The sequence below is a fragment of the Chionomys nivalis genome, chromosome 24 (genome assembly GCF_950005125.1).
Source record: "Chionomys nivalis chromosome 24, mChiNiv1.1, whole genome shotgun sequence".
NCBI lineage: Eukaryota > Metazoa > Chordata > Mammalia > Rodentia > Cricetidae > Chionomys > Chionomys nivalis.
The window spans coordinates 37796077-37822162 of NC_080109.1; the positions used below are offsets into that span (position 1 = coordinate 37796077).

Below are 26086 nucleotides of genomic sequence, written 5' to 3' on the forward strand. Positions count from 1 at the left end.
AATGGGCTAGACAGTGTTCAAAAGAATACAGTTTCCGTGTAATTATTTCAGGGCATAAGCTAGCCATGCAGGCGGCTGGGTGCCGGGGACGCAGCCCTGCTCCTTTTATTACAACAGGAATGACACTGCCCACATGGGCTGTGCCCTCTCGCATTAATCTTTAATCAAGAAAACGCTCCATAGACTTGCCTATAGGCCAGATGACCCTAGCTTGTGTCAAGTTGACTAAAAACTAGCTAGCACCCCTCCGATCCATTTTCAAGGACTACTCACAGATTACAGTTTCTATCCAGAAATATGCCTAGGATCTGTGGGTCTTCTTGGTGACGTTTCAGATGGGTCAATATTGTGCCACAAGGACCAGTTAGAAGACATCATCAAGGAGAAGAGAAATGCTGTCTGCAGAAAGCAAGATTCACCTCTTGAACTAAATAGCCTTAGGGCTTCCTCATAGGGCTGTATCTCCCCAAGCAAGAAACAGAGCACTAGCTGGTATTCGTTGTCTTCAAAACATTCAAAGAGTTGCATACCACAGTGAGGTAGGAGCTGCTCTGGATGGAGAAATGGAAGCTGGGATAAGTGGAGAACATGCTGTTTATGTTGGCTCTCCACAAAAGATACATCAGCCAATATTATGCCAGGTTCTGGAAATGGAATTTTTTGAGTTTCTTTCTGCTGTGGTTATAACTGTTCTGTTTCTCAACTGCTTTCTAGGCGTGTGCCCTGACCATTTTTAATTCTCAATAATTGAGCTCATATCTCAGCAACAACAGCAGGCTGTTAGTGTCACAGGATCTAAGCCAGTGTGGAATTCAGACAGGAAACGCAATCCAAGAATAGTCCTTGGAGGTAAACGCTGGCCTGGACCGGAGAGTGTTGCTGGTAGAACGGGTGCTACCCGCGATCAGGGTAGCTAAGGCTGGAGCCCTGGGTAATGCAGTAACAAGAGGGTGGTATTTTCACGAACCTTTCTCACTCCTCCTTATTCTGCTCTTGTTCTGTCCTTCAGTCAGCTGAGAGTCATTTCCCAAAGAACTGGTTGGTCTTATCTTTATTACGTTCGTTTTCAGTACAATAGTTCTAATGCCCTAAATAACTGTGGAGATGAAAAAGAAATGAAGAAGACGGAATTCAAGTATGCGGGATTTTAAGAACACATCATGTGCCTTGCACTGTTTTGTCCTTTGCTGTGGGGGGTAAATGGACGTAGGTGGACATGCCTATGCACTCAAGCACAGAGCCAGAGAAAGATATGGGCTGTTCTACTCTATTATTCTCTGTCTTATTCCCTTGACGCGGGATCTCGCACTGAGCCTGGGGCTTGCCATTTTTGCTAGTCTTGCCAGCCGGCAAGCCCCTGTGCACCTCTTGTCTCCAATAGCTCGCTGTGCTGGAGAGGTGGGCCCATGTACAGTCATACCCAAGTTGTTTACTTGTGTGTACACTAGAGGCTCAAACCCAGGTTGTCATGATTGCACAGCAAGTGCTCTTGTGCACGGAGCTGTCTGCCCAGCTCTAACTTACATTATTTTAAAATTAAAGAAACAAGTACTTACCTGTAGGTGTAGTTAATTGTTTTAAACTTAACCTATCTTGGGATGAGAGGGGCTGAGGGGGGCTGGCAAAGGACTTTAGCACCAAATTCTGCAGAGTATCCATCAGCTGACTCGAACTTGGGCTCTTTAGATCGCACCCCCAAAAGAAAAAGCACTGGTAAGAAGGAGGACAGGTGCTGAAAAGATCAGCAAAAAGGAAATGATGGAAGTCCCAATTGAAAGTCAGCTGAGAGGGCACCGTCCCAAAGACAACCTTTGGTCAGTAATTCACCACTTAGCAAATGAAGAACTGGCAGGTACCAAGGGAATCCGTGTGTTGTGTGAAGGAAAGGCAACCTGAAGCCTTTCCAGCCCCGTGCAGGTCTACTTGAAGCCAAGCGAATTCTGTGACCTCATATCAAGAAGGGCAACAATGTGAAATTTCCTTGGAATTGCTCCATAAATCTCTAACAGAGTCAGCCTGGTTCGTTCAGGCGACACTCTCGTATGTGAAGACAAAACCCCACATAGTTTCACAAAGGAACTAAAGAGGCAGCAGGCAAGCAGGTTTTCGAAAGTATGGTCAGTTGTCTCCGTCATTTGCTTTCCCATACTCATATTAACATCCATATTAACACAATGGAGGAATTGCTAAAGCGTTGATTGGGCCCAGAGCACAAATCACCCTCATTCTGTCTTGAATAACGCTAAACAGAGTATACATGGCAAACAATGTTTTCAACAATATTTAGGCTTATTGAGTTAAATACACCAAACGACCTTTGTGTATGATTTTAATTACACCAAAATGAGCAGGAGCAACTGTGAGTTTCCTTCTGTATTCTGCTTTGCATTTTAACAGATTCTTTCAGATATCCCTTTGTGTGGTTCTCACAACGCCCCTTAACAAGTGGAGGTGACTTATTAGTGTCCCCACATTTTCAGACGATGAAGTTGAGTGCATGTGACTTTTCCAGTGCGGCTTCACAATTACAGTGTTCGAAGGTCCCCAGTGGTAGGTGCGATGCTGGAATCCACGCTTCACAGCTACAGAGCCAGTACCTCCGCCTCGGATCTAGGCTGCTAAGCATTAGCCAGGGCCGTTTATTAGGCTCTTCCCCAGAGCTGCTGGCCTGCATTTCTCCAGGCCTGGCCAGCATTAGTAAAGGGGATTTCAGAGATGGTAGCTGACCCAGCAGTCAGTCAGCATGTGTTTACTGAGCAACTGCTAGTTGCCCGGCACTTGCTAATTGTTCTAATAAAGATCGCTATGAAAATAAAAAGGCATATCCAGTTTAACTTTGCCCCCAGTAAAAGACATACAAACAAGTGTAATAGTGTGTCGCACATGGCTGAATGTCCCCAGGACATAAGAAGACCGGTGACTTTCCCTCACTTTGACAGGGTAAGGACACTCTAACCTCTACTGAAGAACAACATTCTAACTTAGACTATTCTACTTTATATTAACTAAGAGTATTCTAATTAGATTGGGTAAGGCTGGGTACAATTTCCTAAGCGTGTGGCGCTAAGATGAGCTTTGGAGATGGGGTGTGTGACATTCATGACCATGGGTTACGTTTAGCAAACTCGGATCCGATCCACTGAGTCACTGACAATATATGACAGTTTTCTTTTTTAATTTCTAATTGTGCGAGTTGACCAGAATTAGGACTAATCACGGTGAGTTAATTGCGAGCAGTGTGAGCTAATCGTCGCTCGCCTTGGAGAAGCACCTAGGGCAGATGTTTGGCCGAGTAGCAGGTCAACAATTTGGTAACTAGTAGTCTGACAAACAGAGAGGATGACAGAATGATGTTCACAGGAGGATAAGAACCAGGTGCACACCTGGACTGTAACCAGTGGCAGATGGCAGAAGGAAGAGCGGGAGAAAGAAAACGGGAGAAAGCTTCTTAGCTAATGCAGTTCTGGATCTGTGCTTACCTACTTAACTCCTGTGGATCCCCTTAGGAGAAGTTTCTCCCTAGACACTCCCAAGCCTTGTAGTGCAGGGCCTATGGGTACAGCCTCCACAAACCAACCTTCCTGAGAGTCAGCAGGCAAGGAAGGCACCCCAGGAGACACTAGCTGATCTGTATGAAATGCCACGCACAGGTGGAAGACTCCTTCCGGGTCACTTACCACAGCTTCTTGCAGCATCTCTTCTTAGCCAGGGCTTCACCCCATGCTGTGGGGACACAGTGGCAAGAACAAACAACACAGCCGACACAGGCAACTAGGGTTCAAGAAGCAGAACCAAGTAAAACCCATTAACAACTTCATTCGGTGTGCACAAATGTGGGTTGGGAAGTAAGAGAGAATCCAAGCGTACACAAAAAGACAGGTGCTATTGTCGTCAGCAGTGGGCCTCTCAGCAGGAAGTCATCACCTTGTCTGTCACTAGGGAGAGCAACTGAGGCTGTGCATCTGTTCATGCCTTCATACATGATTCAGTTAACATAGACTGCACATGTCCCCTTAGCTAGGTACAGTTCTGAATACGGGACATATGCAGGAAAAAGAAGCACAGAGATGCCAGAGAGATTCTTGGGCATCTTGGAGGGGGGCGTTGAATGTGTCTAGAAAATGAGGATTTCCAAATGAAGAGAGAAGTATGTGTGGTCATGGGAAGCAAAGAGGGAGCCCCAAGGAGCAGAGAGGTCCAAAGTGCCATGGAGTTTGAAGGGAGGCCTGCACAACCATGTTAACTGTGGCTACTTAGGATAGACGGGAGATGGAAACAACTGTAAGCGCCCATCAATCGGTAAAAGGACAAGAACCACATGGCACCTGCTCACAGCCAAATAGTACCCAACCACACAAAGTGAATTTTGATCAACTACAGCAACAGGGATGGAACCAGAGGTCATGCGTTAAGAGAAAGAAGTCAGGCTCAGAGAGACACATCAATCCTGATGTCACTCATTGATGTAATGTCAAAGAACTGATCTTAGGAAGAAGAGTTGGACAGACATAGGTAGATAAAGGGTGAGCAGAGTTGACGGGCATAGGTAGACAGATGGACATAGGTAGACAGACGGACAAAGGTAGACGGGGGTGGGGGGACTGGTGGGTCTCTGAGATGGCTTCCTGTTCCAGACAACACTGTAAGGCAACGGCAGGAAGGAACGGGAATGGGTATCTAAATATGATCAAAAGGAAAAACAGGAGGACCCAGGGTCCCTGTAAAACTGGTCCCAAGCCAGTTTCCAAAGAGCAGGCTCCTCGTCTTGGGGCCCCTCCCATCCCAATGGGATAAGGCTGTCACTTGCCCCCTCTTCATAGCTTGGTCTTCTGTCTTTTCTCAGCATTTAGCTCTTTGTGCCAGGGAAGAAGCCTGGCAATCCCCTCGATGATCAACAGCACCCTGTTACAGTTAGTGGGGGACTTACCGGGGATTTGAGACACTCTCTACTCAAGCTCACGCACTGGGCTGAACACCACAGAGAAAGACTCAGAAGTGGCGTTCAGAGGGCCATATCTGATCAAGGGAATACTTCAACCACAGCTAGCAGAGAGGGAACTCCACTAGGTCCTACCTACACCAGGAGTGTGGGGGTTGGGCTGGGGATCTGAGGGAGTAAGATGCTTTGATATTTATAGCTGGATAGAGATTTCTCACTTGAGAACCAGGGCAGAGGCTCAGCTGGCACTCCTAAGTCCAGAGGCAAGGCAAACCGGACCTCAAAGAACCAGCCCCCAAAGAACTGATAATGGCTGCGGGGATGGAGGGTGGGAGGGGGCAGATTTCTGACTCACACACGTGGGAGAAGTCCCTGGAGAAGGTCTCCTCTCTGTTCATTAGCTTCCTCACCCCATACCTAGCTCCTGGGCTGTGAACTTAAGTGTAACAACCCAGGAGTAGACAATATGGCTAACAAAACCCTTGATGAGCTTTCTTTCTCTTTCCTGGCGAATTCTAGCATGCAAGCAGAACCTGAAGTTCTCTTGAAACCAAGCTTGCTTTCAGTTCAAGGTGGAGACTGCCTAAAATTCAAACAGAGGCAACAATGAATGAGCTACAGGAGAGAAAGTTTTTGTGGGAAAGCCTTGTTGGGCGCTGCTGCTCCCCACCCCACGAGGGCCTTTAGCTATTTGTCTGTAACCCACATAGCTGTCACTGAGGTGGCAGAAACAGGGTATCCCTTAGCCAGACTATGGGATGGGTGGCAGCTCTGACATTACAGATGTCACCTCGACCGACATGTGTTTCTCCCACCTCCATCTACCCCAATGGAGCCCCCACACGCCCCTACTATGTGTACAAAGCTCTCCTGGCCTTGCAAAGGACACTCATCTCAGGAGTCCCCACGTTGATAGAGACTGGGGAAAAGAAGAAATGGCGAGGCAGGAGTGCTGGCTGTAGGGATGTGGGTGGGGCTACGCAGTAGAAGGCTTGCATAAACAGGCACAGTCCATGGGGTCCATTCTTGGCAAGGTTAGTCAGTCAGTGAAGATAGTAGAGGACAATTGCCCCAGTCCTGGTTTTCCAGGCATCAGTAACAGCTAAAGGCAAAGTTAGATGAACTTGCTTGTGGGGCGGGCCGGAGATGGGGCTCCCACTGGGTCTTGATGACCGCATCTCCAAGTCTCTTTCTCTGTATTCTTTCCTCCTGCTGCCTGTTTTTGTTCCTGCTCCATGGTGCCCTGAAAACTGCTTTTGTTTTCTCTTCCCAGCAGCTGGGACATAAACAGGCTGATGGGAAAGAGCACTCCATATCCTCTAGATGCACACATCAGGTTTGCTTGCAGATTAGACGTTTGAAGGGGAAAGAAGGCTAGCAGGGGTTCTCACTCCAGAGATTTTATTTTTTCAAATGATGGGTCTTACACAGACAAAATAAGATTAGGAATTGATTAAGGTCACAGGGCACCAAAGAGTCATATAGAGAAAAAATATTCTGAGCAGCCTCCTGCTTTCTTCATGGTCAGTGATGAGGAAAAAGAGGATGCAGGGACCCAGGCTCACATCAGTGAAATCTCCAGAGGACTGTCTGGAGAGGGAGATAAAATCCTGGAAGATCCTCCAATAATAGATCTTCTTTTGTCTACAGATGGGTTAGTGATCAGCAAGAGCTCCCTCCCCTTCATTGTGCCTTACCCATGGGATCGCCATTCCACAGGCTTTAAGAAAAAAATACCCAATGGCTAAGGATGTGAGCATTTCCTTAAGTGTCTTTCGACCATTTGTGATTCTTCTGTTGAGAATTCTGTTTAGATCTGCATCCCATTTTTAATTGGATTATTTGGAATTTTGATGTCTAGTTTCTTGAGTGCTTTATATATTTTGGAAATCAGTCCTCTTTCTGATGTGGGGTTTTTCTCATTCAGTTGGCTGTCATTTTGTCTTATTGACTGTGGTTTTGTTTTTTTTGTTTTGTTTTGTTTTTTTGCCTTACAGAAGCTTCTTAGTTTCAAGAGATCCCATATATTCATTGTTGTTCTCGGTGTCTGTGTTACTGATGTTATATTTAGGAAGTGGTCTCCTGTGCCCATGTGTTCAAGGCCACTTCCCACTTTCTCCAGCAACTGATAGAAGCAGATGCAGAGATCCACAGCTAACACTGGACCAGGGTGCAGTTGAAGAGAGGGAAGAGGGATAATATGAACAAAGGGGTCAAGGCCATGATGGGGATACCCACAGAAACAGATGACCTGAGCCAGTGGGAGCTCACTGACTCCAGACAGACAGCAAAGAAACCTGCATAGGCCCAAACTAGGCCCTCTGAACGTGGGTGACAGTCGTGTGGCTGGTGTAGTCTGGGGGGCCAATGGCAGTGGCACCAGGATTTATCCCTAGTGCTTGAACTGGCTTGTTTGAGGGCATTCTCTTTGGAGGAATATCTTGCTCAGCCTAGATACAGGGGGAGGACCTTGGCCCTGCCTCAAAGTGATGTACCAGACTTTGTTGACTCCCCATGGGAAGTCTTATCCTCTCTGAGGAGTGGATGTGGGGGTTCAGTGGATGCAAGGTGGGGGACACGGGAGGAGGGGAGGGAGAGGGAATTGGGATTGGTATGTAAAATGAGAAAAGATTGCTTTAAAACATGAATAAAAAGAAAATACGAGAGAGAGAGAGAGAGAGAGAGAGAGAGAGAGAGAGGACAATGTCTGGATGTTTTGATGTTGTCTGCATATGGGTTGGCCTAAATAACAACTGAAGGATAAAACAAAACTAAACTAAACTCTTTGTTAAACTATGTTTTAATAAAAGTTTTCTGAGAATTTCATGTTTAAGATATTTGACGTTGAATTTTGATAAACAATCTTCATGAAATTTAAGTCGTTTTCTGTGGTTCGTAAGGTTTTACTAGATGTTAACTTTCATCAAAGTCCTTTCAAACTTCTACTATGATCATGTAGCGTTCCCCATTGAATTTGTTGAAGGCTGTGCTGCTACACTGGTAGAAGTCATGCTTCATAAATAAAGCCTTCTTGGGAGCACGGATTATCATTCGGGACTGTGGTTTCTTTCCTCACATTTAACTTACAGTCTTTAAAGGCGTCATCTTCAGTGAGCCTGGTCTGCAGCGATCTCCGCTGCCCTCACAACGTTTTCAGTAGTGCTCAATCATGGTGGGTCCTCGTTATCCTGAGTTCATAAAGCCACAAAGAGTGAGTTCTTACTCACAGTCTTATGCTCTAGATGACAAATAGCTTTATTCCAATCTTTAGTTTTATGGTTTAGATAAAATTCTGCCTGCACATCTGCTTGTAGGGGCCATCTCACATAAGCAACTCATCATGTCTGGCTTCTGCTTCTAGGGGTCATCTCATCTGCGCAACTCATCATGCCTGGCTTCTGTGATGACTGGTTTATAAAGTTCTTGTTTTCTTTTGAGGTCAGCTTTAGTGGGTTATTGGAAAATCCTGCTTTAGCTACATTTTCAAATTATTTTTCCTTTTTCTATTTTCTTGTGTATATTTTGTGTGTTTGTGTACATGCAAGAGTATGCATGCATGTGTGGATATGTGTGCATGTGTGGATATGTGTGCATGTGTACTTGGAGGCCTGAAGCTGATGCTGGGAATCGTCCTCTGTTCTTCTACATTATTCACTGAGGCAGGGTCTCTCAATCAAATCCAGAGCTCACTCTGTGGTTCAACTAGTTAGACAACTTTCACTGGACACCCCACGTCTACCTTCTTGGTACTCAAATTATAGGTAGGCTTCCAAGTCAATCCAGTATTTCATAGCTTTTTGGGGGGAGCTGAATCCTCATGCTTGAATGCAATGCTTTGACCACTGAGCTATCTGGCAGTCCCCAAATTTTATTTTCCTCTCCTGTGTTTACAGTTGCATCTTTTTTTCTCTCATATATTTTTGCTCACTGTGTTTCATTTCACCATGTTTGGAGAAGCTATAATGATCTATAAAATCTAACTTTTAAATTAATTTCCTATTCAGTTTTCCATTTGCTATTTTACTAGTCGCTGGTGACTTTTAATGACTTTTCTATTGTCTAGTTTCTTCTTTATGTTTTATGTTGGAGGATTTTCTTAAATTTTGTTTTTATTTATATGTAAATATACCTTTATATTATGATAGGTGCCGTGTACATGAGTGCAGTTCCTGCAGGGGTCAAGAAAGAGTGTCAGATATTCTGTAGCTGGGGTTACAGATGCAGTGAGCTGCCTGGTGTGGGTGTTGGGATCTGAACTCAGATCCTCTGCAAGAGCAGTATGTGCGCTTACCCACTGAACAGTCTCCGTAGTACTTCATGTTGCGTTTTAAATACTAAAGACATTGCATGCTTTATACTCAAAACAGTGTATCCCATGCACATGGTCTGCATGGGAAGCTGTCACATGAGGGGATTCCCATGTAGTCTTCTATACAGAAGCAACCATTTCTTTTGACTGCCTTGGTTATCTCTGTATTGCTTATTTCCACCTTTATTGTATTTGAAAATAAAAAGTACATAAGGTCAAAACTTAAAAAAGCAAAATGGAAGATAGGCATGGTAGCTGTCCCCTGTAAGTCCGGCACTCAGGATGCAAATGCGGGAGGATCACCGTAAATTTCAGACCTACTGAGAATAAGACCATATCTCAAAAAGGAAACAAGACTATAAAGGCCTTCCATGTTAATCAAGTCTTAGCTATCATCAAGACTGTTGCTTCAATTGTTTAATTGTTGCTTTCTCCACTCAAAGACATGCTTTATAGACACTGACTGATGTGCAACATCCTGCACCTCTGGTTTCACTTGAATTTTACCTCTTCAGTTTGGTTGATTTTTAGGTATTACTCCTGTGAAATAGTGTCACTTATTACAATTTTTGAAAGTTCTTAAATCCCCATAGTTTTTGTTTTATGTACTTAAATCAATCGGTAGTATTTGATTATTGAAACAGGATTATGGGTGTTGTGGCTTCTACAGATGTTCTCAAATTTAGGAATCTGCAATATTTCTTTTTATTTTGTTTTAAAACTTAACTATATCAACCACCATTAATACTTCAACCTCTGTTTAACTTGTGTTTATTTGGTATCCACTTCCTGCTGTATTTTCTATCACTTACTTTTATGTAGATAGTACTACTTGGATTTGACTAGTTTAGGCCAATTTCACATTCTCAAATTTTTTTTACAAGAAATAAATTAAAAATAACCAATACATTTTGTACTAAAATCACTTTAAAGTGAAAGTACTTCTGCTTTCTCACTTCATAAATATTGATTGCATGTGTGTTGCTTTTCTTTCCTGCTTTGCTAGTTTGATTCTGGCAGCATCTGCAGCAGTGTGTGCATGTTCTCTGGTATCCATTCGACATTGTCAGTACTATTCTAGTCCATCAATGCTCAGTTTCCCTTTTCCTAAGTTTATCTGGATTTTTATTTGAAATTCAACTCTTTCAATTGAAACAGTTTTAATTGAAATTCAATTTTAGGTTTGATTAAAATTTTTATCTAATTTTCATACAGGTCTGTATAATGTGTTTGGATTCAATCCACCCCATCCACCCCATCCACCCCATTCTCTCCTCTCCAAATGTTAGCCTGCCAACTTTATTTCACCCCTTCTCTAATTAATTAACGCTGCGTCCATTTAATCCTCTTCACAGGTAGCCTATCAGGGCCCTCATCCACGTAGAAAATTGACTCCTCCTCTCCCAGTAGCCATCAGCTAGAAATGGCTCCTCAGCTAGGGGTGGAGCTTCATGAGTTCTCCACCCACACAGGGACTTTGACTGGCTTGGTAATGTGCATATATCTTTTGTGTGTGTGTGTGTGTGTGTGTGTGTGTGTGTGTGTGTGTGTGTGTGTGTGGTTTTTCGAGACTGGGTTTCTCTGTGTAGCTTTGGAGCCTGTCCTAGAACTCACTCTGTAGACCAGGCTGGCCCCATACTCACAGAGATCCTTCTGCCTCTGCCTCAAGAGCACTGGAATTAAAGGCATGCACCACCACCGCCCAACTGGTCTTGTGCATGTCTTGAGCATGCAGTTCTAGGCATTGCGAGTTCACGCATGCAACTGCTCCATCATGTCCCACAAATCCTATTTTGTGACAGAATCCCACTTTTGGCTCTTACACTCTTCCCATTCCTTCCTGATGACCCTAACCTCGGGGTACAGATGCTTGCTTGGAGAAGCTATTTTAGACATTACATGCCAGGCATTCCCTACCAGGACCTGCCATCTGCTCAGTCAGGACACAGAATTTCTCTCTGCATCAGTTACTTTTCTTGTTGCTGTGGCAAAACAGCTGACAAACGAGCTGAGGGGAAACAGCTGATGGTGGCTCCCAGGTCCAGAGTGCGTCCCATCTTGAAGGGGGAGACGTTATAGGAGCGTGAGGCAGCGGTTTATGTTGTATCAGAGTGATCAGTATCAGCTCAATTTCTGCTTCTCGTCTTGTCTGGGAACAAAATGCCTGGAATGACCCCAACAACATTTCAAATAGGTCTTCCCATCTCAACAAATCTCATCTAGAAAATTCCTCACAGATTTGTTTCCATGGTGACTATAACTCCCAGGTTGATAATCATGACTGACCATCATATCCCAACAGGATCCTCCAAATATTCCCTTTGAGATTTAGGTCTTGAGTAGAGTTTTTTAGTTTGGTGCCTACCCTTCCCTAGCTTGGTTGGTTTTCTCTGACCACATCTAGAATCTTCTGTTCCAGTTTTTATCAGAACTCCTTCCCAAGGAGGATCATCCTGAATCTAGAGGCCTCTGTGTCATGCTGGCTGGCCTCTCCCTGTGAATGCATGTGTGATGTGTGGGTATGTAAAACATGGCTACTCTTCACCTAGCTGCATTGATTGGTTTTAATAAGCATCTATTTCATGCACATAAAGATCTCTCAGTGTACTGCTATTTTAAGTCTATCACTGGAAAAATCTAGGCATCCTGCTTGCAACAAGTTTTCATACTTTTTCTGTTCAGAGAAAGAAAACGTTGGTAATATAAAAAAAGTATATTATTATCTTCTTTAACTGTTCCTGTTCCACCCCAGTAGCTTCTATTTTTACCTGCTAGGGGTTTTGTATTAAATCCTCAAGTATTAGCATTTTCTGTCTCTTTATATTTTTGCTCTGTTCCTCAAAATATATCATGCACTTGATCTTAGATCTTGACAGTGACTAGTCTCTTTGATATCAAATTAAAAAAAAAAACCAACATCTAACTTGGAAAATTGCAATCAGAGCTTGAGGTTTCTTTAGTGGTACACACACACACACACACACACACACAACACACACACACCATTTGTCTCCTCTATTTGCTGGCCATGTATTCATCTTGGATAACCTTTTTCTTTTTAGATTCTAAGTCAATATAGATGGGCTATTATTTTTCTCTGTCATCTGACTGGCCATCATGTGTCCTTTAGAAGGATCCAACAACAGTGTATTGAAAGGGTGGTGGTGTCCACTCCCAGGATGCTAAGTAGACAGAGCGTCAGAGCACTTCCAGATACCTACAGTAGGGTACTCTCCTTGGCTTAGGTTAAAGAGGAGCCAACTACATCAATCTTGAGTATTTAGAAGTTTCTTGGAGACATCAGAGACCTCACAGTTTAAGAGACTCTCCCAGTGATATTCTGTTTTCTTAAGCTAGCTGTGAAACCTCAGCAGCCATTCTCCGGGCATTTGTTTCTTTTCTGAGATCTTTTCTACTGGACATTCAGCTGAACTTGAAGCCACTCCATCAACAAGCCATCAATTGATCTGCTCAAGGAAAGGCTAGCAGTGAGATACCATGAATGAATGTACGGTAACAGTCCCCTCTTCATCCATATGGCATTGAACCATGGGGCACATCTGGCTGTTTCCCTTGAGTGCTTCTGACCTGGTTAAATCATGCTGCCAAGCTTGGTTCTGCAAAGCACCATGTAAGAACCCCTAGGCACATCGGTTTTGACACATGTCTCAGTATTTTCAGGTTATTCTTGGTTTCTCTCACTATCTTTCATAACTTATAATATCCCATCCTCATTTAAAGTGATGTACTGTTTCTAACTACTCAGTGATTGAGGATGAAATCTTAATTTTGGAATTAATATAATTTTGAAGAATAAATTTTTGTATTCAAACCACACACACAAACACACACATCATACACATACGATCTGAGCTACTTCACTGGCAGGAAATAGTGCGCAGATTCAAACAGGGTGTGTTATCACACTCTTGTAATGCCTAAGTCGTAGGTGCTAAGTCTTCGGTGACAGAGACTGAAAGACAACAGTTCAAGGTTAACCTCGGCTACACGTGGAGTCCATCTTTAAGTAGATGTAAATCTTTCTCAACAAAACAAAAGGAAGCTGGTGGTGATGATATATGTCTTTAATCTCAGCACTTGGGAGGCAGAGGTAGGTGGAGATCTGTGAGTTTGAGGCCAGGCTGGTCTACAGAGTAAGTTCCAGGAAAGGTAGGGCTACACAGAGAAACCCTGTTTCAAAACAATAAATAAATAATAAATAAATAAAACAAAAAAAGAAATGAAAAATTAAAAAGCATCTCATAAACTCATATGTAAATCAACATGTGATTGAGTAAAATATTGGCAGGAAGCTGACTTGACTTGGGCAAGCTGAAGGTTTCCTTGCCCAGCCTCCCAGATCACACAGCTTGGCAAGACAATGCTTCTCTTCAGTGGAAGTGAGTTTCCTTGCACTTGCCAGGAAGCCACTTGAGCCTCTCTTTGCTCCAGCATTCCCGGTTCATGTTTTCTGTTTATTCTGACAGAGGAAGTGCCAGATTCCACATGGTTTCCAGTCAGAAAGATGTTTTGTTTCCTAAACTTTTCCTTGAAAGTCCGATTTAAGAAGCAAAATATATGGCCCAGCAAACCTCAGGGAGATTTCCAGCACCCACAATGGCAGTTGACAACCATCTGTAGCTCCAGTTGCAGGGAATCTGAAGCCCTGTTCTGGCCTCCCCAGGCACTGACAAAGGTGGTACACAGACATGCATGCAGGTAAAACATAAAATGGTTTTTTAATTAAAGGTTCAGTTTTAATGATGTCAAAAATCTGGCTTACACACCTGCTGCAGTTTTACAGAACACAGAATTTCACAATTTTTTTGTTCCCAACTTACAAGTTGAGCCTTTGTCCCCTAGCTGTCCCCTCTGGCTACATGGCACCTGCTTCTATAAGAGTTAAAGGATGATAAGGAAGGGAAGCCTGTGTGAGAGGGAGGAAAAAGCTCATCCTCGTCCACTCCAATGACCCTGACACAGTCCAACCCCACGCTGGGAGTGAGGCTGAGATGGCCCAGCTTTCCATGGAGCAACTTAGCAGTGTAGGGTGCTGATCACTGCATCCCGGCCATACCGTGGTAGGAATCTATCCCAAATAAACACTATGGAGATGTGCATAAAAACTTCTGAACAAAGCCTCAGGAGAAGCATTGTGCTTCGGGAACACAGAAAGGTCTGTCTGTTCGCCAGTGAGGGTCACAGGGTCACCTAAACAAGTGGGGGTGTTCTCTTGACAAAAGAAGCACTTCTTGAAAAGATTTGAGGATTTCGAAATAGCAAATGTAATTTTCAAAGAGAAAATGAATTCATGAAATGTTCAAGCAAGAGTATGCTAACTTTCAAAACTCTTCACAGCAGAAGTCCTTTCTGCTTTGTGGCTTAAAATCATTTCCAACATAACCCAGTATTTTTCAACAGCAGGTACTCATCTGTTTAGTAGCAGGCTGTGTGTGAGACTTTTGCTTTGTCTTTTGCCTTTTAATTTTTCGTATTTTATTTAACTTTCAGATTATTAAAAAGCCTTTGTATATGTACGTATAAAATCCACTTACACGTAGCACGTGAGTGAGGGTGTGTATGTGTGCTCGTGCACGCGAGAACAGGCGCTACCGTGGAGGGCGGCGGATAACACGGAGTGTCGCTCTTACTCTTACTTTGTTTGGAACAAGGTCTTTATTGCTCGCTGCTGCCCATGTCAAGCTAGCTGGCCGGAGAGTTTCCGAGGTTCTCTCTCCCGTCTCACTGTGGCCCTGAAGCCACAGAACGTGTCCCCACCTGCTCTGACTGGAATGGGTTTAGCGGCTCAAACTCAGGCCCTCACACGTGTATTTTAAGAGCTTCTCCCCTAAGCCACCTCCCCAAGCCTGTTCATTCGATGCTTAAGGTAGAAGAGACTGGAGCAGGTTTTGTTCAAGCACTTCCGTCCACATTTGGCTGTGTCCTCATTTGCAGGGTAGTCAAGTTCCCAGGTTTCGCCACCCTCCTTGACCGTCAGTGTTGAGACAGCCCTGCCAATATCCACTCCGTGGTCATTTTCATTCATGAGTTAAGAAATGAGAAAAATGGTTGAGATTTTCCAGACTGCTAGAATGTGGCAAACTCTTAAAAATTATCCATACAGCAGAGATATGACAAAATTATACAAATTCTACTCTTTTGACGAGCTGGGCTTTTTACAGCGCACATGTACTCTTTGTTAAGAAGCATGTTGCCCTGGACACAGCTCTTCCTCCTTCTAAGACGAGGCAGCATGATGTGAATTGGTAAAGTACTGACATGGCCGTGACGTCAGCATGCTAATGCTGTCCTTCTAACAGCAGAGCTGTTTGTGTTTTATTTTGTTCAGAAAACAAATGACTTTTAATTAGCAGACTGGATTAAAAGCAGCAGGTACCCCACCAACACTATATAACAGCAGCCCGGAACTCCACGGTTGTATAGTCTGTGTTTCTCAGGCTAGCATGAAAATCATAGCCAGGCCCCAGGAAATAGGAGAATCCAAATAAAATAAAACTCCAACTACCGTCAATGCTCTCCTTTATGTTTTATTTTAAAACTGATTTATGTCCAACATTCTGACAGGCTTCAGAAGGTTGGAAATGCAGCCCCAATCACCTGCCTGCCAAATGCAATGGCTCAGCCAAAGAATGATGGCCTCTGAGAGTGTTAAAATAGTTCATGTGACTGCTACCTCATGGCACCCAAGCCAGGGCCCTGGGCATTGGTGTGTGGGTAGAAAGGAGAGGGAGAAATGTAAAGAAATTAATATGTGTATATTGGGTTAGAAAGGCTCTCCATCTTCCATTTCCACCACAGGGACACTAAATTGTGTTGCATGGAATATGAAACCATGGGATGCGGGGGGGGGGGGGCGTTGCAGGAATTCCCCTTCCAGTTATTATAAAGAGGGGCAGGAAAACAGGTAGCGACTGGAAGATAACCCAAATCACAGCCTTTCTGACGCAGTCTGCATTTGCAGACAAGAGAAAGGATCCCATTAGGATCCCTCAGCAAAGACTCTTCAGTACTGAGTCTGCAGTTAGAAGAGGTAGGGCAAGCCTCGCTCATTTATCATCTTTGAGCAGGTTCACCTACTCTGTTTGAAAACGCAAAAGTGCCACAGAGGATTATAAAAACTATGTTTGCCAAAGAAAACCTATGCCGGTGATCTTGATTTTATGCTTTTAAATATTTTTAAAGAGTTTTTTGCATTTTAAATTTATTTTTATGCGTGTCCATGCATGTATTGCATGGCGAGGGGTGGATAGGTCATGTATGTGCATGTGTGTGGGTTCCTATGAAGGCCAGAGGAGGGCATCTCATTCTCCAGAGTCTCAAGCTATTATAAACCACCTGGCGTGGATTCTGAGATGTGAACCTGGGTCCCCTGCAAGAGCACTATGCTTACTGAGCCACTGAGCCACCTCTCCAGCTCGGGTTTTGTGTATTTTAAGTTAAACTAGTTTCAGCTGATGTTTGAAAGTATAAATATAATGCATATCTTACGGGTTTCGTGAGCATCACTGACGTACGCAGAAGGCTTCAATCAGAGGTCAAGTCTCCTGAGGCATTATCGCTTATGATAAACATGCCAACATTCTTCTATCTTCTTTAGAATACACAGTAGACTCTCATCACCCACAGCCACCCTCTCTTGCAATAGCAAGCACAAGTTCTAACTCCGTTCCAAGCACAAGTCAGTACCCGAACTTCCTGCCGACCCTCTCTCCCCAGCCTCCCATTATACTCACTGACTGTTTCAACTCTTCCAGTTCAGCCTATGGGAACGGACTTCTTGCTAGGCGACAAAAGCAAAACATGAAGCACCAGTTTTACTTTAAAGTCGGAAATGTCACCATGAGTGAGACCATGCCACGTGTGTTCTCTCTGTAGAACTTAATTTCCCTTTACACAGTCATCTCCTGTTAAATACACCCTATTGCAAAAGGCAGAATGTAGCGCTTTCACAGCTGAATGGTACTGTGAATATGGGCCTCGTTTGCTTTACCCACTGATCAGTTTTTTGTGACTAGTGTTGTCATAAGCGTGTAGTTCTGATGCATCTAACAGACTAGCTTCATTTGGGGAGGGGGCTGAATCCAGATGGCAACTCCAGTTTCCATAAAGTCTTGGCTTTGTTTTTGGAGAACCTTCAGGCTCATGGAATCAATCACCCATTTCCATGCTCCCTACCCAGCATGCACAGTCTTCCATTGCTAGCACCCCATTCCAGAGCCTGAATTGACAAACCACCATTGCACATTGTCCGGTACCTGCATTTCACAGTCAGACTGTCCACAGTGGTGTTCTACTCTGCGGAGCCTGGGAAAATGTACAGCAACAATGGTGTGCACTTACAGTGCTACACAAAGGATCTTCATTGTCCCTCAATCAGTCAGGCCCTGATGAACCATGACTATTCGCTGTCTCCCAAACCCTGTCATTTTCAGGTCAGATACATGGAATAAATGTTTAGCTCTCTCCCATGGGTGTTGCTTCCTCACTGATACGTATCTAGGTTTTCCCCCATATCTTTTCAGAGAACACTACTCACTTCTTTTTAGCACTGAGTCGACTGTACTGCCTGGTTTAGTGGAGTCTACCCGTTCACCTGCTAAGGACTCGGGCCAGTTTTGAGGTAGGTGATTATAAAGAAAGTGTGGTGAATTCTGAGGAGCTTTCTGCGGGAAGAAACATTTTTAACCCTACTGGATAAATTCCAAGGAGCCTTGGTGGATGGATCAAAGGTGTCCCAGGTCATTTATCCCACTGTAACTGAATTCTGTAGACTGGGTGACTTAAAAACCGAGGTAAATTACACACAGTTCTGGGGGTATGGAAGTTCAAGGGTCAAGGCCCACCTAGGGCTGCTGGAAGACTCTTCTTATTAGACTGCAGAAGGTGGAAAGGCAGCGCCAGACTTTGTTTGTAAATCAGAAAACTATTCCCATCACAACGTGCCCACTACCATGACAACATCATTCCTCTATGGGGTAGAGCCCCCAGGACTCTGAGCTCTCAGGATCTCTCTTAATGGTCCACCTCCTCGCTTTGCACTGGAAACCAGACTTCCACATGTTCACCGAGGGGAAGTCAAAGTCAGCAGTACACTGATTGCTGAGTCGTAATGTATACACCCGACCATCAAACCAATGTGCACCCTTACCAGACCACCAAATCACTCTCCTATATGCAGTACCAAACTCACCCTTACCAAAACACTAAATCGTCCTCCATATACTGTATCATGTTCACCCTCACCAAACCACCAAATTACCCTCCCCTACATGCTGTACCAAGCTCACCCTCAGCACGGTAAAGAGTCCCTGTCGCCACTTGTCTCAGCAACCCTTCAGTGTCATGCCTGTTCCCCTGACTCACGCTGCCTGAAGCCTAGAGACGGCCAGTTGTTTTTATCTGCCATTTCCCCGTGACTGTGGTCTGGAACAGCTTCTCATCTGCTTGGTTTTGGTCTCGTATCTTCTCACTGGCAAGTGCTATGTTAGATTTTGGGGCCTGTTTTTAACTGGGCTGGTTCCTTCTTGCCAAGCATTGAAAGTTCATTGTCTGGTTCAGACATAGTCCTGCGTGAGATGGATCTTCTGCAAACATTCTCACTTAGCTTGTGGCTTCTCATTTATTTATTTTTATAAATTCTTTTCAAAAATTTTCCTTCAGATGCTTATACGCCTGGGTTTCCCAAAGTAGTTTTACCTGGTAAAAGTGTTGGAAACCAGCTTTGTTTAATGCAAAGAACACCGGGTTATCAGTTGGAAGATGGACACACAGGCTGCACAATCCTGAAGAATTAAGTACCTGACTTCTCCCTTCAGCTATCAAAAGAGGAAGAGCTATTACTATTTGCCCTCCTGGACAGACAGCTCTGTCAGTGAAGCACTGCCAAACAAACATAAGAACTCATCTTAAAAAGCAAAAAAGAAGGGGGTATGGCAGTGTATGCTTCGGGAGGACCCTTGGGACCTCTCTAGCCAGTTAGCATTGCCTGCTTCATGAGTTCCAGGCCAGTGAGAAACCCTGCCTCAAAAGATAATGTAGATGGTGCCTCGGGAACAATATCTGAGGTTGTCTTCTGACCACTCCATGATGCACTCACGCGCACACATGCACACATGCGCGCGCACACACACACAATATACACACCTGCACAAAACATACACATACATACATACACACACAAGATATACACATCTGCACAAAATATATGCATACACACATACATGCAGGGATGGGGGAGAGGCAGTGAGATCTGCCTTGCCTCTCATTGATTTCATTCTGAAGATTAAAACCAGTGTAAAAGAACAGGGTACAATGGCTCATACTTAAAATCCTCATAGCCCAGAGGCCACAGCGGGAGGACTGTCATGGGTTTGAGGCCAGACTAGACAACAGTGTGAGACTGTCTTCAAAAAAAATAGATGAATTTAGTTTATACATGTAAACTTTTACAGAATTGTTATTTTATTAGCTAGCTCTCTCCCACTCTTTCCTCTTTCCGCCCAGGATTACACATTTCAGTCCACACTAGATAATTCCTTTCATATGAACCTAAAGTGGAAGGACGCTCACTGCAGCGTGAGTCAGCCTCTAAACTCACAGGGCGACAGGAAGGGAAGTCGCTGCTAAACTCTCCGCTATTCCTAGAAAAATGGAGCAGAGCAAATGTTCATGCTGCACTATTCAGAGTGTGAATTATACACCCCACAATATCATTATCACTTGGATCTGTAACCAATAGCTACACCTCCAAGTTATATATCTATCAAATGTTCATTTTAATAGTGATGACTCATAATGAATGGATGTTCTCATACTTCCATTCATTAAACTATACGCTTGCCGCCTGCGCATGTAAGCTGCCAATTCCAGGCTCACATCCCTGTCAACCAGTCTGTACTCCCCCCCCCCTTCTAGTATTCATTAACACATCCCCCCACACACACACATGCAGGCATGCACACTCACACATTCTCTCGAGAACAAGTTTTCTCCTGCACACTGGGAGAACAGATGCTGTGGAAGTGTTACCAAGTGGCAGAGATTCTGCACATCCTTCTCTTTGGATGCATCCCTGCGATGCCTGCCTTCTGTTGGTCCACACTTCCTCCTCTGGACAGGGAAACTAGGCAGGGAGACACCAAATGCTTTCTTCACACCAGCTCTTTTCAGACCGACAGAAAAGCTGTCAACGTCTGTGGCATAGGTTTCTCTCTTTTGGAAGGAGTAGACTTGTAAGATACAGAAACAAAGGGGGAGCTGTTGTGTGTGACCCAGAGGGAGAGATGCTTTTGCTCTCTCTGGTTTTTGTACATGCCCCCCCGCCCCCATTCCTATGTCCTTCCTTATGCCTTGGTCTCTAGTGTTGCTCTTTCTTCCTACTTAGCCATCCGCCTCTACTCCTGTCTGGGTACAGCCAAAGTTTATTTGAGTTTCCTTTGTAATGAACTTTACTTCTCCATAATGGGCCCCATGTCACATCCCTGAAAGCATGCAAGGACCACCCTTGTCCTTTCCCTTCAACACTGGATGCTCAAAAGGGATCACATTCTCAAAATCAAGCCTGTGTCTTCTTCCAACACAATGCCACCTGGAGATGTTCTTCCCTCTCTCCCTCTTCATCATCCTCTTACAACTCCTTCCTTCCCTTCTTGCCTCTCTACTCTCTTCCCCTCCCTCTTCCTTTCCTTTCCCTTGTCTTCTTCCTTCCTTCACTCAACCATGCTCCTCCTTCCTCATTATAAAAAACATCTAACCTTGACCCCACACTTAGGGGGATGCTTGACCCCACACTTAGGGGAATGCTTGCACCTCAGAAAGACCCAGACAACCCACATAGCACCCTCTAAGGCACCTCTAAGATCCTTGCCTGCTCCAGCTCCCCTCTGCATGCCTACAACAGGCTAGCTGCTGACCTATCACAGAGGATTGGGGGTGGGGGGTGGGGAATGGGAGCACCTTTTGGCCGAGGACCTTTTCTGCCCTCCTTTCTTCCCCTCTTCTCCTTTCCCTCTGTCCCTTCTCTCCAAATTACAGACATGTTGCTTACAATGGTGTAAGCTTCTCATCTGGAAAAGTCTAGAGTATGCAAATTTTTTCTCCATCATTTTAAAAGAGAAAATCATAAATATTCTTTTACTTTTAATCCTTCTCCCATTGCAAATGGTGGGAGATATGCTTACCTGTTTACCAAAAAACAAGGGGGGGGGGAGTTTCCACCAAATCCTAAAGAATTCCCTACTAATAGTTTCATTTCGTAATTGTGCCCTCTCATCAGATGGTGAGCAAGAGTGCCTGGAAGAGGCTGTGTCCACAAAGACTGAGAGCTGGATCAGAACTTCAGGGATGCGGAGACGTTAGAATGCTGCAGATTCTGACGTAATTATATTTTATCTTGGCCTTGCTACCAAATCAAAAGTTTAGACTGTTATCAGATAGCATCCTAGGAAACAAGAGAGATTTCCCCATCTTTCTGTAACTGCCTCTCTGATGTCCCCAACAATGTATTTTTAAGACCCTTTGACTAATAACTGGATTTGTTCTAACTCCAAGAAGCTGCTTCCATTTGGGAATGTGGAACCTGGGATAACCTACCTCCATGTTTTCCGGGCTTTAGTGATTCAAATTTGTCTTAAGAATAACCTCTTATTCCATTTGAGGTGAGAGCTGTGTTTTGTGTAAAGTGTGAATTGCTCCAATTACTGCGAGACTCAGACACTGATGACAGCAACTTCAGTTCTCTTCACAGCTGTGAATATTGAACTACTCGTGTAGAACACGCTTTGTCTTAGGTGACCAGGTGATGAGCAAAAGTTCTTTTCAAAAATGTTTCTTTTCTTTCTAAAGAACTAAAAAACAAAGAGAGAGAGAGAGAGAGAGAGAGAGAGAGAGAGAGAGAATCTACTTTCTGTTGTAGAAGGATTAGCTTTCAAAATTCAAATTGCACATTCAGAACCAGGATGAGCTCCCGAAGAAATCATGTAAGAACACTCACTTAGAATGAAATATGATTATGGTTTGTGATACAAGGAGGGTCTTTTTCCTACCAAATCACATTTTATCCCCCAAAAGACACCATAAACCAGTCAAATAACTAAAATTCAAATACAATCAGGGCATATTCAAACCAACATCCAGGAGCTTGGAAAAAGAAAGAAAGAGAGATGAAAGCAAAATCTTTAGGCAGATATAAGAGCAATTCTGATGTTCAGTTATTGCATGGAATAGGATATGGGTCTGCTCAATGCAGTACTTCCAAATTGCAAAAAATGCCCATAATTAAACTACGGTGACTTACAATCACTCCCCTTGAGGTGCTGCTCCAGAGGGCCATTGAAGTGGGTTTATGTTGTTTGTTGCCCACTGCTAGATTTCTCTTCCACAGTCCAACATAGAACATTCCCATCCATATTGCATCTGCTGTTCTCTAAGCCCCTCCCTTGGAGCCGACCACTCAGTTTCCATAGTAACTACTATATAACTGTGGTTCTGAGGTAGCAAGAGAGGAAAAAGAAAATCAGACGAAAAAAAACTAAACCTAGGTGGGTGGAGCATAAAACAATCTCTACCAGGAACTTTTGTTTGTGTGTGTGTGTTTTGTTTGTGCTGTGTGTGTTCCTGTCTGGAAGAATACTTTTTACAGTGATGTTTGCATCCATAGTCATGATTGTGCAAACAAACAGCATCAAAGCAGTGCACCGGTCCGGAGCCCCTGCACCCACCTTTCATTCTGCCCATGTAGATAGTAACGCAGGAAAAAGGATGACCTCCAACTGGAACAAGGAGCTTCGCAGCCCACATGCCCTAATGAGTTAATCTGTTTACTGATGCGTGCTCTACCCGTTTGATACATCATTTGAGACGTTAGGTAAGTTCATACCATAAGGCAACTTCAGTCACGCATGACAACTTTCCCTGTTCGAAAGGACGCTCACACCTAATTCCAGAAATAGCTTCTTTCTCTAACTTGAGAGAGCAAGAGTCCCTTGCTGGGAGAAAAAGGATCTCTTGGGGATTGCAAAGGTGTTTACTCCCGAGTTCACGCTCCCTTATTTACAGGCGGAGCTCTTCCGAAGTTAGAGGATTTGGAAATCTGACCCCATAGGGCAGGGTGGTGTCGAAGAGAGGGAAGTCAGATCAAACTGGCTCCCTTTTCAGTCTGAAAATTCGAAAGCAGTGGGAAGAAATGCTGGACCTATCACAGCGATGCTAACAGACAGCCTATTACAGTATTTAATAAAAACAGAAGCAGCATGCCTGTCATAGGCTAATAAATCCTACCTCCTGCCCGCTTTTAAAAAACAGTCTGAACCGGCTTCCACAGAGCTTCAGAGAACTAATCTTAAGCACGGCTGTCTAGCGTGCCCGTCACTCCTATTGTCCTTCCAAACTCTTGCAGACATTTTGAGCGAGGAGAATTAAAGCCATGAGTTAGCGAGGGTGTGACATCAATGGTCCACAAAGGCTGCCAGCACGAAGGGTAAAGATGAGTACGGGTGGCTGTGCGGAGGACGGCACGGGATCGATCTCATTAAAAATTAAGCGTGGCTTTTGAAGAAGATGTGACAACTACCTGAGGTAGGATTTGCATGGAAAACAAAGGAATCTGTTGCTGTTTGGTGCTTTTTGTTGTTTGATCGGTGCTGGGGTGCTGTGTGGGTCAGCGATAGCAGGCAGCCAGGTGCGACGGAGAGAGGCTGAGTCGGCTGGGGGGCTCCACGTTGACCTAAACGCAAAACACAGTGGGCAGTGTGAGGTTTTATAGCTGGAAAGCCTCGCGGACAGACTGGTTCCCGGCTCTCTTGGAGGCTGCTGAGTGTGCACTCCACGTTGCTTTCCGTGGAATAGAAGGCTTAGAGGTCATGGAGAAAGCAGTTCATTTCTTACCAGTGGTGCCAGATAGGCTGGGGAGGGGGCATTGAGAGAAGACTTTGGTGGGTGGGAGGCAGAGAGATCCAAGAAAAATAGACGAGGAAGCCGTGCTGAACTTGAAACCTGTTAGGTAAATATTTTTTTTTCATGAAGTCAATGTGCTTTGGTGGTCAGAGGGTAATTTGGAGATGGTGATGGATTTCCCCCCATAATCTACTACAAGAGAAAACTGGTTTCCTACGTCCATCTTGCATGTTGAAAAGCTGATCCACACCATTCCAGTTCCTCTTAATGGCTTTGCTAAAAACAGACCTGGAGTTGGGGACCAAAGAAGGGGCTTTTTCTCTCTCGATTCCTGTCCTGCCTTTTAACAAATGCTGGATCGCAGGTGGAAGTGGGGATTTATTAGAGGTTAAGGACTTGACCTTTTATTTCGTTAATGAGCAGCACAAAAGCAGAATTCTCCTTGAAGATGAGAAGGGTAGGTGGGTTCCACAGTCAGGGAGGAGGAGGAGGTCATGAGCAGATTTGACAAGGAACTACAGCTCCCTGCACCTCAGATGTGATCTGGGAAGCTCTGCGAGAGGGGACTGTAGGAACCACCCGCTGAGATTTTACAGTACAGGCAAAACTACAATGCTCCGAAACCCATGTTTCCGCAATTTGGTCTGTGGTGCCAGTTTTGTTCTGTCATTGCCTCTGACCCTCAGTGTGAAGTGGCAGGGACAAAGTGAGTGTGTTCCTCTGCTCTGGTAAGTCCTTTCCCTGTGGACTTCACTCACTCCTCGCTGATAGACAATGCTTTCTATCCAGAAAACAAGCAAACAAGCAAAACCTCCGAAACTCCGAGTTACAATGCGTGGATTTATTTACAATGAACAGCAAAGAAGCTTCAAATGTTCACATTTATAAAGAGTGCGATGTTCTCCACTGGTCTAGAACATCTGTATAATGTAGCATAAATTAAAAATAAGTGTTAAAGACAATTACAGTATGTTCGTTTTCAGGTAAATATAAATCCTGGAGATAAGGTTAAGTGGGATGCCTGTGTGTTTGAGTTCCTGTGTACACGTTACCACTTACACACAAACTCGGGATCATTTTCCCATGGCTGAGACACCTCTAGGCTTGAAGTTGTGTGTCTGTTCCTCACAGCCGTTTACTGAACCAGCTACCAGTCCTAGCTGCTCTTTAAGTGACCTGGGACACGTGGTTATGAATAACTGGATTTCCTGGTAAGATTCAGGGCTACTATGTAGTTTGTGCTTCTCTGTGGCTAGTGGAGGGCGTGACCTTGACCTTGTGAAGTCCCCGTCCCTAGCCAGTTGAGAAGAATCTATACCGAGAAAAAGACAGAGCTCGGGCTTCACAAGCACAGATTATGTCACAGAAGTTAGCAGGCAGGGGCTGCTGTATTCCTGGACTTTAAAAAGACTTTTCGTGACTTGAGTCTAACCAATTTTACCTAAATCTGATTGTATCAAGGATTTCTTTGAGGGACAACTGAGGCCACGAAAGCAACAGTGGAGGGACGATTTTATTTTGATCAACTGATCAACTAAAATGATTTCCACACTGTGCACAGATTTGTTGGGAAAGCCCTTACGTTAACTCTGGTTGGTGTGTGTCAGTCGGGATTGTACCTCATGAAAATGAAAACCAGGAGAAAACAGGGTGACTTGGGTTTTATTTTTGTCAGTTATGAGGAAAGGTGAGCTGAGTAATTTACTTACTTGGTCAGTCTACTTTGTGTGACAAATCCATTGCCCATTTATGATGTCGGTAGGCACCATCCAGAGCGTCCCCCATCATCTTTCCCTTTCAATTTCTGCTTCCTCTAGTAATGCAAAACAAAGCCTCCTCCAGCTATACAGGAAGTGTGCCAGGCATCCTCCCTGATATAAAAAACAAACAAGGCATCTGTCAGTCTTGTTATCTCCGTCCTCCTG

General features: G+C 44.3%; 1 protein-coding gene across 1 annotated transcript in view; it reads left to right on the forward strand.

The window, feature by feature from the left end:
* Window positions 1-23582: 23582 nt before the first annotated feature.
* Kcnmb2 (potassium calcium-activated channel subfamily M regulatory beta subunit 2) overlaps window positions 23583-26086 on the forward strand; it is a 257948-nt gene continuing 255444 nt past the window's right edge. The window contains exon 1 of the mRNA XM_057757021.1: window positions 23583-23843. The gene's annotated coding sequence lies outside the window, so the exon portion shown is untranslated. The remainder of the gene's footprint in view (window positions 23844-26086) is intronic.